General features: G+C 43.2%; 1 pseudogene; it reads right to left on the bottom strand.

The window, feature by feature from the left end:
• Positions 1-333: 333 nt before the first annotated feature.
• LOC142153293 (E3 ubiquitin/ISG15 ligase TRIM25-like) lies at positions 334-6,257 on the bottom strand (annotated as a pseudogene).
• Positions 6,258-10,530: the final 4,273 nt, after the last annotated feature.

Below are 10,530 nucleotides of genomic sequence, written 5' to 3'. Positions count from 1 at the left end.
CCTACATGTGTCACGTATGTGTTACATAGATGCTGGGACTTGTAGTACCACAACAGATACAGAGACCGGCCGTCTAATACAATAATGCAATATTACAGGAACAATTTGTGACATTTATTATCTACATTACTAACATATAACTGATGAATAATCATTGGACATTAGATCTACATAACAATATTGTTCTGAGTTTTACACCTGACGCTATGGGGGGTATTCAATTGTTAGCAAGACGGGTGAAATACCCGCGCTCAAAAAATATTACCGTTAATACGGTAATTTGCGCGTAAATACCGTTAATACGGTAATTTACTCGCTGGATTTTAGGAGCTGCGAGCTGAAATTCAGCGAGTAATTACCGTATTAACGGTTATATTTTTCGAGCACGGGTATTTCACCCGTCTCGCTAACAATTGAATACCCCCCTAAGAATTATTTAGATTTACCAGGAATACAGACGTTAGATAATGTTGGACATAAAACACAGATGCTGCATACATGGCGACTGTAATGACCAAGTGGTAAGTGCAGGGGAGGGGGCGAAGCGCTGCAAATCTAATAATTGTGGCCCCGGCCCTGGCAGAGAAATGTTACAATTGAATCACAGGGTGGAGCCAAAATGATGTGATTCGCTGCGAATTGTGTCATTGAGGCCCCGTCCCACCCACTTCACTAGGAAGAGGGCGGGGTCCAGGGGAAAGGCCTGCTCTCCAGGGGGGTCTGGGAGAACACATGAAATTCAGGAGTCTCCAGGACATTCCGGGAGATAGACAAGTATGACCTGCTGGGACATTGTATGCACAAGATTATACACTTATTACTTATACCAGGATCATATTCTACATATACACAGCTGTAGCTCCACCCACTTCTCCATTCTATAAACTAATTGTCCCACCAATCAGATTCCCCTCCCTGTGATGTCACCAGTCTCTGGGCAGATTTCTCCCAGCTCCTGATTCTCCAAAGATATCTGTATACAACCTTCATATACACATAATGCAGCATGAAGGGGCTCAGTGAAGGTGGCAGTGATGGTGTGTAAGTGTCTGATAGGGTCACACAGAGAATAAAAGGACAGCTGTCCAGCCTCATAATCCAGATATATCCTCACTCTATCATAGGGAATATTTTCAGGTAATTGGATCTCTTCACTGTCATGTATCACTGAATACACATCGTCATTCCTATCCAAACACCAGGACTTGTTATTATATCCAATGAGTGATTGATCTCCTCTCCTGTCTATACTGGGATAAGACATTCCTACACTCCAGCTCCCAGAATCACTGATATCCACTTCCCAGTAATGTCGCCCTGAGGAAAAACTCCCAGTGCTTAATACCTGAGGATAATCCTGAAATCTCTCTGGTGTATCTGGATGATTTTGGTTTATATCTGACACAGATGCAGTTTTCCTGTCATCTGATATATGTATATAATTACCAGCTGTGTTTACATCTAGTAATATGTCTGTAGGTTCCTGTACATAGAAGCATACATTTATACCTGTTATTATATCAGATAATATTTGTAGTGCCCCTGAGATGAGACCTACATGCAGATCTCCTACATCATGGACCTGTTTATCATGTCTCTCTCTGTCCTCAGTATCTCCCTCAGTATTACATGAGTTATCCCTGTGTGATTCCTCTTCTTGTACAACAGTCTCAGGATCAGTCATGTTACTCAACTCCTCCTCATCATCACACAAGTCACCTGTGTCTGGTTCCTGTAAGACAGTCACTGGATCAGACATGTTACACAGCTACTCAATGTGACGCATCTTACTGGACAGCTCGTCCTTCTTTATTTCCAGCTGCTGGATCAGATCAGAGACTGAGAGTGAAACGATCTCTTCCTGCCTGGAGATCTCACTCAGGACTCTCTTCTCTAGGTCTTCCAGCTGTCTCCTGATGTCTCTAAACAGGGCAGTGACTGTCTCTGTTACACCAGCTGCTTTTTCCGGATCTTCTCTCCTGCGCTCCTGCAGACTCTGGACTCTTCTCTCAGTCTCCTCTCTCTTTGTGGTCAGTTTCTGCAGAACATTTCTCAGTTTCTCCTTCTTCTTCTCAGAGGCTTCATCCAGCGACTCCATCTGATGTCCTCTGTGTTCCCCGATCAGACAGCAGGACACACAGATACAGGCAGCGTCCTCAGTGCAGTAATACTCCAGGATCTTCTTATGGACAGAACAATTTCTCTTCTCGAAGGAAGTGGTGGGATCAACTAAGACATGTTCTGGTGACTTCTTGTGTATTCTCCAATGTATATCACAGAGAGAAGCTTCACACCTGAGGCAGGTTTTAAGAGCAGGTACTGGAGAGTGGACACAATAACTGCAGCGTATCCCAGTTTCCTCCTTTGGAATAGAACGGACATGTTCTGCTATGTTGCACAGCTTCCTGTGTTTCTCCAGGACAGGACGATCCTGAAACTCTGCTCTGCATTCAGGACAGGTAAAATCTCCAGACCCCTCCTGTTTATCCAGCACACGATCAATACAGACCCGGCAGAAGTTGTGTCCACATCTCAGTGTTACAGGATCTGTATAAATGTTCAGGCAGATGGAACAGTCCAGCTCCTGTCTCAGATCAGCAGACGCCATCGCTGACAGCAGAAGAGAGAAATTAAAGTGAAAATTAAAGTGAAATTAAAGTCTCTATCACTCAGATACCAGTGGGTTGGTTTTACATTTTACATACAGGGAGACTGAGCTTATCACTCATATTATGGTCCTGATTCATCAAGATAAGTATCTGCCGATTTTGATAGTATTGTACGCAAAATCAAACTGCCCAGAACCGGCCCATACACCAGTAAGCGCAGCCCTGTCCAGTGTGTCTTCGTACGCAAAGTACACTTACTACAGCCTACGATTTCAGGGAGTGAACGGGGCAGAAAGGGGTGTTTTGCCGTAGCCAATTTACAGTAAGGGCGCGCCAAGCTGGAGCGCTCGCAGCCACATCCGAATCAAGCTCTGGGCATCTCAGAGTTTCTTGTTTCTCTGCCGTATCTCTTGCACCAGCTATAGGACCAGCCTAAGTCCTGATCAGTACTGATGTCAGTATCGTATGCATGTAACTTGTGTCTGCAATCACCAGCAACTGTAAAAATGTATTTAAACTTTTTTAACATTATTTCATATATTACTAACAGGTGACATCAATGCAATATTTTTTTGGGTGTGTTCTCCTTCAAATTCATAATTCACATAGGTATTGGACGTATCCTGCAGCGTAATGTGCAGCAGAGCACAGCTGACCCGCCCCTGATTTCTACAGCGCAAGTATCTTGAGATCTGAAATATGTGAGGTTAATACTAAACGTGGGCTGCGCTCAGTATGTGAGGTTAATACTAAACGTGGGATGCGCTCAGTATGTGAGGTTAATACTAAACGTGGGCTGCGCTCAGTATGTGAGGTTAATACTAAACGTGGGATGCGCTCAGTATGTGAGGTTAATACTAAACGTGGGATGCGCTCAGTATCTGAGGTTAATACTAAACGTGGGATGCGCTCAGTATGTGAGGTTAATACTAAACGTGGGATGCGCTCAGTATCTGAGGTTAATACTAAACGTGGGCTGCGCTCAGTATGTGAGGTTAATACTAAACGTGGGCTGCGCTCAGTATCTGAGGTTAATACTAAACGTGGGCTGCGCTCAGTATGTGAGGTTAATACTAAACGTGGGCTGCGCTCAGTATGTGAGGTTAATACTAAACGTGGGCTGCGCTCAGTATCTGAGGTTAATACTAAACGTGGGATGCGCTCAGTATGTGAGGTTAATACTAAACGTGGGATGTGCTCAGTATGTGAGGTTAATACTAAACGTGGGATGTGCTCAGTATGTGAGGTTAATACTAAACGTGGGTTACGCTCAGTATGTGAGGTTAATACTAAACGTGGGATGTGCTCAGTATGTGAGGTTAATACTAAACTTGGGTTACGCTCAGTATGTGAGGTTAATACTAAACGTGGGATGCGCTCAGTATGTGAGGTTAATACTAAACATGGGTTACGCTCAGTATGTGAGGTTAATACTAAACGTGGGCTGCGCTCAGTATGTGAGGTTAATACTAAATGTGGGTTACGCTCAGTATGTGAGGTTAATACTAAACGTGGGATGCGCTCAGTATGTGAGGTTAATACTAAATGTGGGATGCGCTCAGTATGTGAGGTTAATACTAAACGTGGGCTGCGCTCAGTATGTGAGGTTAATACTAAACTTGGGTTACGCTCAGTATGTGAGGTTAATACTAAACGTGGGATGTGCTCAGTATGTGAGGTTAATACTAAACGTGGGATGCGCTCAGTATGTGAGGTTAATACTAAACATGGGTTACGCTCAGTATGTGAGGTTAATACTAAACGTGGGCTGCGCTCAGTATGTGAGGTTAATACTAAATGTGGGTTACGCTCAGTATGTGAGGTTAATACTAAACGTGGGCTGCGCTCAGTATGTGAGGTTAATACTAAACTTGGGTTACGCTCAGTATGAGGTTAATACTAAACGTGGGCTGCGCTCAGTATGTGAGGTTAATACTAAACGTGGGCTGCGCTCAGTATGTGAGGTTAATACTAAACTTGGGTTACGCTCAGTATGAGGTTAATACTAAACGTGGGCTGCGCTCAGTATGTGAGGTTAATACTAAACGTGGGTTGCGCTCAGTATGTGAGGTTAATACTAAACTTGGGTTACGCTCAGTATGTGAGGTTAATACTAAACGTGGGCTGCGCTCAGTATGTGAGGTTAATACTAAACGTGGGTTGCGCTCAGTATGTGAGGTTAATACTAAACTTGGGTTACGCTCAGTATGTGAGGTTAATACTAAACGTGGGTTGCGCTCAGTGTGTTGATGGATTAGGCCCTATATGTTTAGGCTCAGCTATACCTCGGGACACAGCTAATACATAAAGGGAAATCATGCAGAAAATGTACTTTATTTTGAAACAGTAAAGGAAATTTAATAAGCTGAAATGTATTAATTGTGCACAATTTTCAGGGCTTACAATAAAGTTACTTAATAAAAAATAAAGTTAGTTATCAGATTATGTTTATGTCTATACCTAGGTAAAGACTGTGATTATCTCGGCTGAGCATCACTCATCTGTCCTGGCGATACTCCGTTATATTGTACATGGGTAAGCAAGCTTGTGCGTGTGCAATGAATCTAACACCTTAGATTTGAGGTTTTAATTTAATTTAAAAATAAATGCAAAAATACAAAAATGTAAATAGGTATTAAACAAACATACAAATACATGAGTAGCATTACATATAAAATATAGGAGAGAGAGAGACTGGTAAAGTCTGTTAAAGGAGGTATTTCTTCTCTCAGGACATTGTCATATGTGTTCTAGAAGGGGTTAATGAAGTCAGATCCCCTGGGGTCTGATCTCTTATAAGGAGGGTCTGTCTCTAGAACTGTGATAGGACCTGTGTTACTGTTTATAGGATACACTGGGTGAGGTAGGATTCTGTTTTCTGTTACTCAGAGCTCAGACCAGCAGGAGTTATGTTATATTACTGTTTGCTGATTATGCACAGACAAGAAGCCTGGTAATAACATCTGCTGAGCCTACCTGCCGTATGTTTGCAGTTTCTACCAGTCTGCATTCCAGTGTGTTCAGAAATGTCCTCTGTCTATGTTAATGTAAGTCTGCATCTAAACCAGGTCTATGTTATTGTAATCTGAATTGTTTTGTCTATATCATCGTTGTCGGTATTAAAAGCGTCGGTATTAAAAGTACCACCGCCTTCTCCCCCTCCAGACCGGGTGGCACAGTAAGCCCATCCGGTCACAATATCCCTCTCCCCTTAGATAATTTCCCTGATTTGTTTAATATATTTGCACTCTCCATTTGTCTAGCAACAAAGTGTGAAACCTCATTGGATGTACTGTGAAAGGTGGTAACTAATATCTAATGTGTAGTCAAACCTAAAGGGAATAATATAGGAAAATGTTGGTGGATAAACGGAGAGTGCAGATAGGACATGTTATTGGTTTAGTAAATAAACGTCTGTATTAAGCTAATTGTGCTGGATCTGTGCAAGAACTGCAGCAGAAATACATGTAACAGTACCTGTAACATAGTGACTGATATATAAAGAGGGGGATCCTCACTACATCTAGTCAGTGTTATATAGACAATCCTTACCCTATGTGCTGTTGGTGGGGAGCAGAGAGGACTCTGGGAGTTCTGGGAACATGCTGCAAAGTGTGTGGAACGTAGACCAAGTGCAGACCCCACATCCTGGTACGGTGGGCTGGAAGGATCAAACTTGTTTCAGTCTCACACTAACTACATGTGATAAGTGCTGAGGCTGCAGTAATTACTGTGACCTGTCAGAAGCCGAGAAACAGAGCTCAGATGTAGTAGTTAGATGTGAATGTAGTTAGTGTACAGGTGAGCTGGCCGTGGTTTTTTTAGCACCTTAAATTATTAAACTTTATTTTGTATAAATGAATAAATAAACAACACTTAAACAGCAGTGCATTAAACATGTTTTATCCCAAGCATAGCCCCGCCCCCAGCGGCATGTCCTAATGATCTACGGAGGGACCACAGACAACGCTGCCTCAGCAGCAGGTAGAGGGTTCAAGTCTTATGGATTTTACAGAAGTCCTGACTAATGTTCTGTGTAGATCACTAGAAAATCTGCCTCTGTAGTACAGGCACCAGCCCCCCATGTCTAACACAATTCCTTCCCCTCCCTGGGAAAGTGGGAGATCACTATATGTATGTGTATGTATTACATAGTTACCTACTCTCCCGGAATGTCCGGGAGACTCACAAATTTTTGGGAGTTCTCCCGGACTCCCGAGAGAGCAGGCAAAAATCCCGGAACCAGCATCTCCCCGTTGTTGTAGATGGTGGGGGGGCTAACCGCGGCATCCTCTGATACTTCCTCGAGCTGGGGACGTGTGTATGTAAATTTGTGATGCCTGTACCAGTCCCACGTGGTGCGGTATCTGCACATCACTGATTTGTGTTTTGTATAGATGTATATTGCACCTGTCTGGCTGCAGACCATTACACTTGTATAAAGCACGTGTGTTATTACCCTTTGCATCTATGTTGGGAATCTATTCATATTTACCCTTTATAAACTTATACCTTTATAAACTATTAAACTTATAAAGTCATATTAACCTTTATTAACTAATATTTGTAAAATACCCAGAATAAACCATACAGTGTTCATGCAACAGTTTTATTGCAGGAAAAAAAGTACAAAAATTTTTATTGCAGAATATGACAAGTGAAAAAAATAGTATTATACTTTTAAGGTGCCAGTGGTTTGTGGTAGAACAGTTCAACAAAATTTTTCTCAAAGTTTTTAATTTTTTTTCTTGATGTCGCTTGGGTTTCTATCCCCTTCTCTTCCCCATTTTTTTATTTCCTTGTGTGTATGCAGTCCATGAACCGAGCGATCGGACCATCGATCGCATGTAAAATCGATCAACAGCATAAAAAGTTGGTGGAAAATTCTGTAGTATGTACCCAGTTTAGCACTGAGCACTGTGAGATTTTTCACCAATCTGCACAGTAAAGCTGGTTACACATCTATGCAATTATCGTGCAGATCACACAATAAATGACTGTTAGGTCAGATATCACATTAGTGTGTACACTCCCACGATCATGTTATATTCTACCAAAGCTCATTGTATCGTTTGGTTTTATAAACTTCCTGACAATCGCAATCAACAATTGAACAATGTCGGGCACACGTGGCAGTGTGTACACACTCACCACCAGCAGTGTAGGCAGATATCTGTACAGTGTACAGAGTCACAATCTTTTCAGCAGATGGTTATGAGAGATGAAGATCACAGATCTGTAGGTAAGTTGTGTAGGTATGTACACATGGTGTAGGTAAGTTGTGTAGGTATGTACACATGGTGTAGGTAAGTTGTGTAGGTGTGTACACATGGTGTAGGTAAGTTGTGTAGGTGTGTACACATGGGTCGGCTGCTCATCGGGACTTTCAGTCGTTGGTGATATTGTTACAGTATTCACATCTGAAGTAAAATACCATAGTGTGTACCCAGCTTTACTGCAGGGATTAACCCCTCCTGTGCTGCTATGTACGTGGCTGCTGGGAGTGACACAGTCTCCATTCATAGGGGGGGAATTCAATTCCCCCCAAATTAGCGCGGCGTAAAAGCTGTTACCGCTATTATGGTAATTTTAACCTGTCATTCCCCCCATATAGATGCATTCGGAGGTAATATACAGAGCTTGTTATTATTCATCAAGTAAACCAGATATGTAAGTGAAATTGACATATGGTTTTATGTACAGACATCTTGTAGAACTGTAGCAGATATCTACCCCGGACTGGACAGCTGTCCTAATATTGTACCACCTTATTACCAGCTGGCCCAAAATGCACTTACCAACAGAGAAGATGATGTAAATGCATGGTTTAAAAGCATAATTGCCTACTTTTGCCTGGCCCCATCCGGAAGATCACTGAAGACAGGTGTGGGGGGAGGACAGTAGGGGGCGGGGATTTGCAAATCGCATCATTCTGGCCCCGCCCTCAGTGACATAATGTCAGTTTTGAGTCTTTACAGTGGTATTCTGGGAGACCTAGCAGGAATTCGGGAGTCTCCGAATTCTGGCAGAGTTGGCATGTATGCTTAAAAGCGTGGCAGGAACAATCTCCCACCCTATCAGATTAGCCTCTAATCTCCAAGCTTGGCGTTATAAGTAATGTCTTGACCTCTGGTACCACCTCCACTCCCCCCCTCTGTTCCACCCTATTTGTGTCTCCCCCTTCCCTTTAGGATGTAAGCTCTCAGGAGCAGGACCCTCTGTCCTCATGTTCTCCTTCTACTATTCACCACCCTCTGTACCCCTAGTCCTGCTTCCCCAGCCCTGTTATCCTGAGCTCAGGTCTACTTCACGCTGGTCATTACCATCACTGTCACTGTCCTGTAAATAATCTGATCTGCATTACCAAGTTATCTGTGTGTAAGCTGTTAAATAGTAGATATTAGTTTAGTTTATAGTTATATATGGTTTAGTTTAACAATGTATTATGGATCTTAGCTGTCTGTGTTTTGTATACTACTGAAAATTTCATGTACAGCATTTTGTGGCGCCTTGTAAATAAAAGATGATAATAATAATGATGATAAAAGTTGCAGAATATTAAGTAGTACACAAATTAAAGTCATTATAAGGTGGAAAACCACTTATATATCTTTCCCTCTGCCCTATTGATATGTAATCAGTATATGTACAGGTCCATTGTGCTTCTACACAGGGCTGTAGCGAGGGCGGTGCGTCCATCCAGGTCACATGGCCGAGGGGGCACCAGGGCCGCATGTTATTTTCCCCAGGCAGTGACATTCATCATACCGCTTGTGATGATACCAGGACTTTAGGGTAGGAACCCAGAGGGAAGTCCTGGTATCTAAGGGTTTGGGGTCACACAGACAAGGAGAGATAGGAAGGATACAACTGTATCTTTATTACAACAGATGAACTTCAATTGCATTTCACCACACTCCAGACAACACTCCTTAAATTCCCCGATGCTATAAAGTCACAAAACACCATTAAAAAATGAACAGTCTTTACTTTATACAAATCCAGTTATGTCAGGTTGTTCTCGGAACAGGTTGTAGTCCAGGATGCGTACCGTAGATGTGTCTTTGTCCCATGAACTGGAGCAGGAATTGCAATTGAGCTGAGTTTCTTCCAGCAGGTGCTCATATGGGGGGGGGGGTGCCATTTGCCTGGAAACCCCCCTTCCATGGACCACAACTTTGGCAAGCTGCAGCAACATACAGGTGTCCATCACACAGGACCATTTTTACATAGGAGCTGATGGAGCTCCAGTAATAGACCCATGAGGGGAGTAGTGCTCTATAGAGGCACCAGCTCCGTAGGTTGCAGATACTTTTTTTCAGTCTCCTTGGTACCTGGACAAGCCACCAATTAGGGAGTCACTGATGTCACTGTGCAATTCCCTAATTGGTTTCTGCTGCTGCCAATCACCTTCCCCAGGTAGGAGCACTGTGTACTCCCCACCAGGGCTGCCAAGAAGAATTCAGGGCCCGGGTACAACAAATTCATGGGGCCCCCCTCATAGTGAAGTAAGCCCCAAAATTTTTTTGCGACGCCTTACGGCGGCGCAAAAAATATTAGGTGTTTGGTCATGCATTCAGGGGCGTGGCTAGCCAAACGGCGGTGCAAAACATTTGGGAGGTGTGGTCATGCATTTGGGGGCGTGGCAAACATGCCATTGGGGCGTGGCTAACATAAAAACCACTAGGCTCTCAATTCGCCGGAGCGTCACATATGTTCAAGCACTCCTGACTTTCAGGACATCTACCACCACAGGGTAGTATACAAACAATGCAGTGTGTACACAAACAGTTCAGTACATTGGGCACAACACTCACCAAAAATTGGTAGTGTCCCTACTAGAATCACAACATTTCACACACTGTGCTGCTCTCTCCTACCTGTTCTTCTCACTTTCTCCACCTGTGGCTGCTGGTTTCTT

This window comes from Mixophyes fleayi, chromosome 4 (genome assembly GCF_038048845.1).
Source record: "Mixophyes fleayi isolate aMixFle1 chromosome 4, aMixFle1.hap1, whole genome shotgun sequence".
In the NCBI taxonomy this organism is placed as follows: Eukaryota; Metazoa; Chordata; class Amphibia; order Anura; family Limnodynastidae; genus Mixophyes; species Mixophyes fleayi.
The sequence above is the reverse complement of the archived record's forward strand: the minus strand, read 5'-3'. Positions and strand labels throughout refer to the sequence as shown.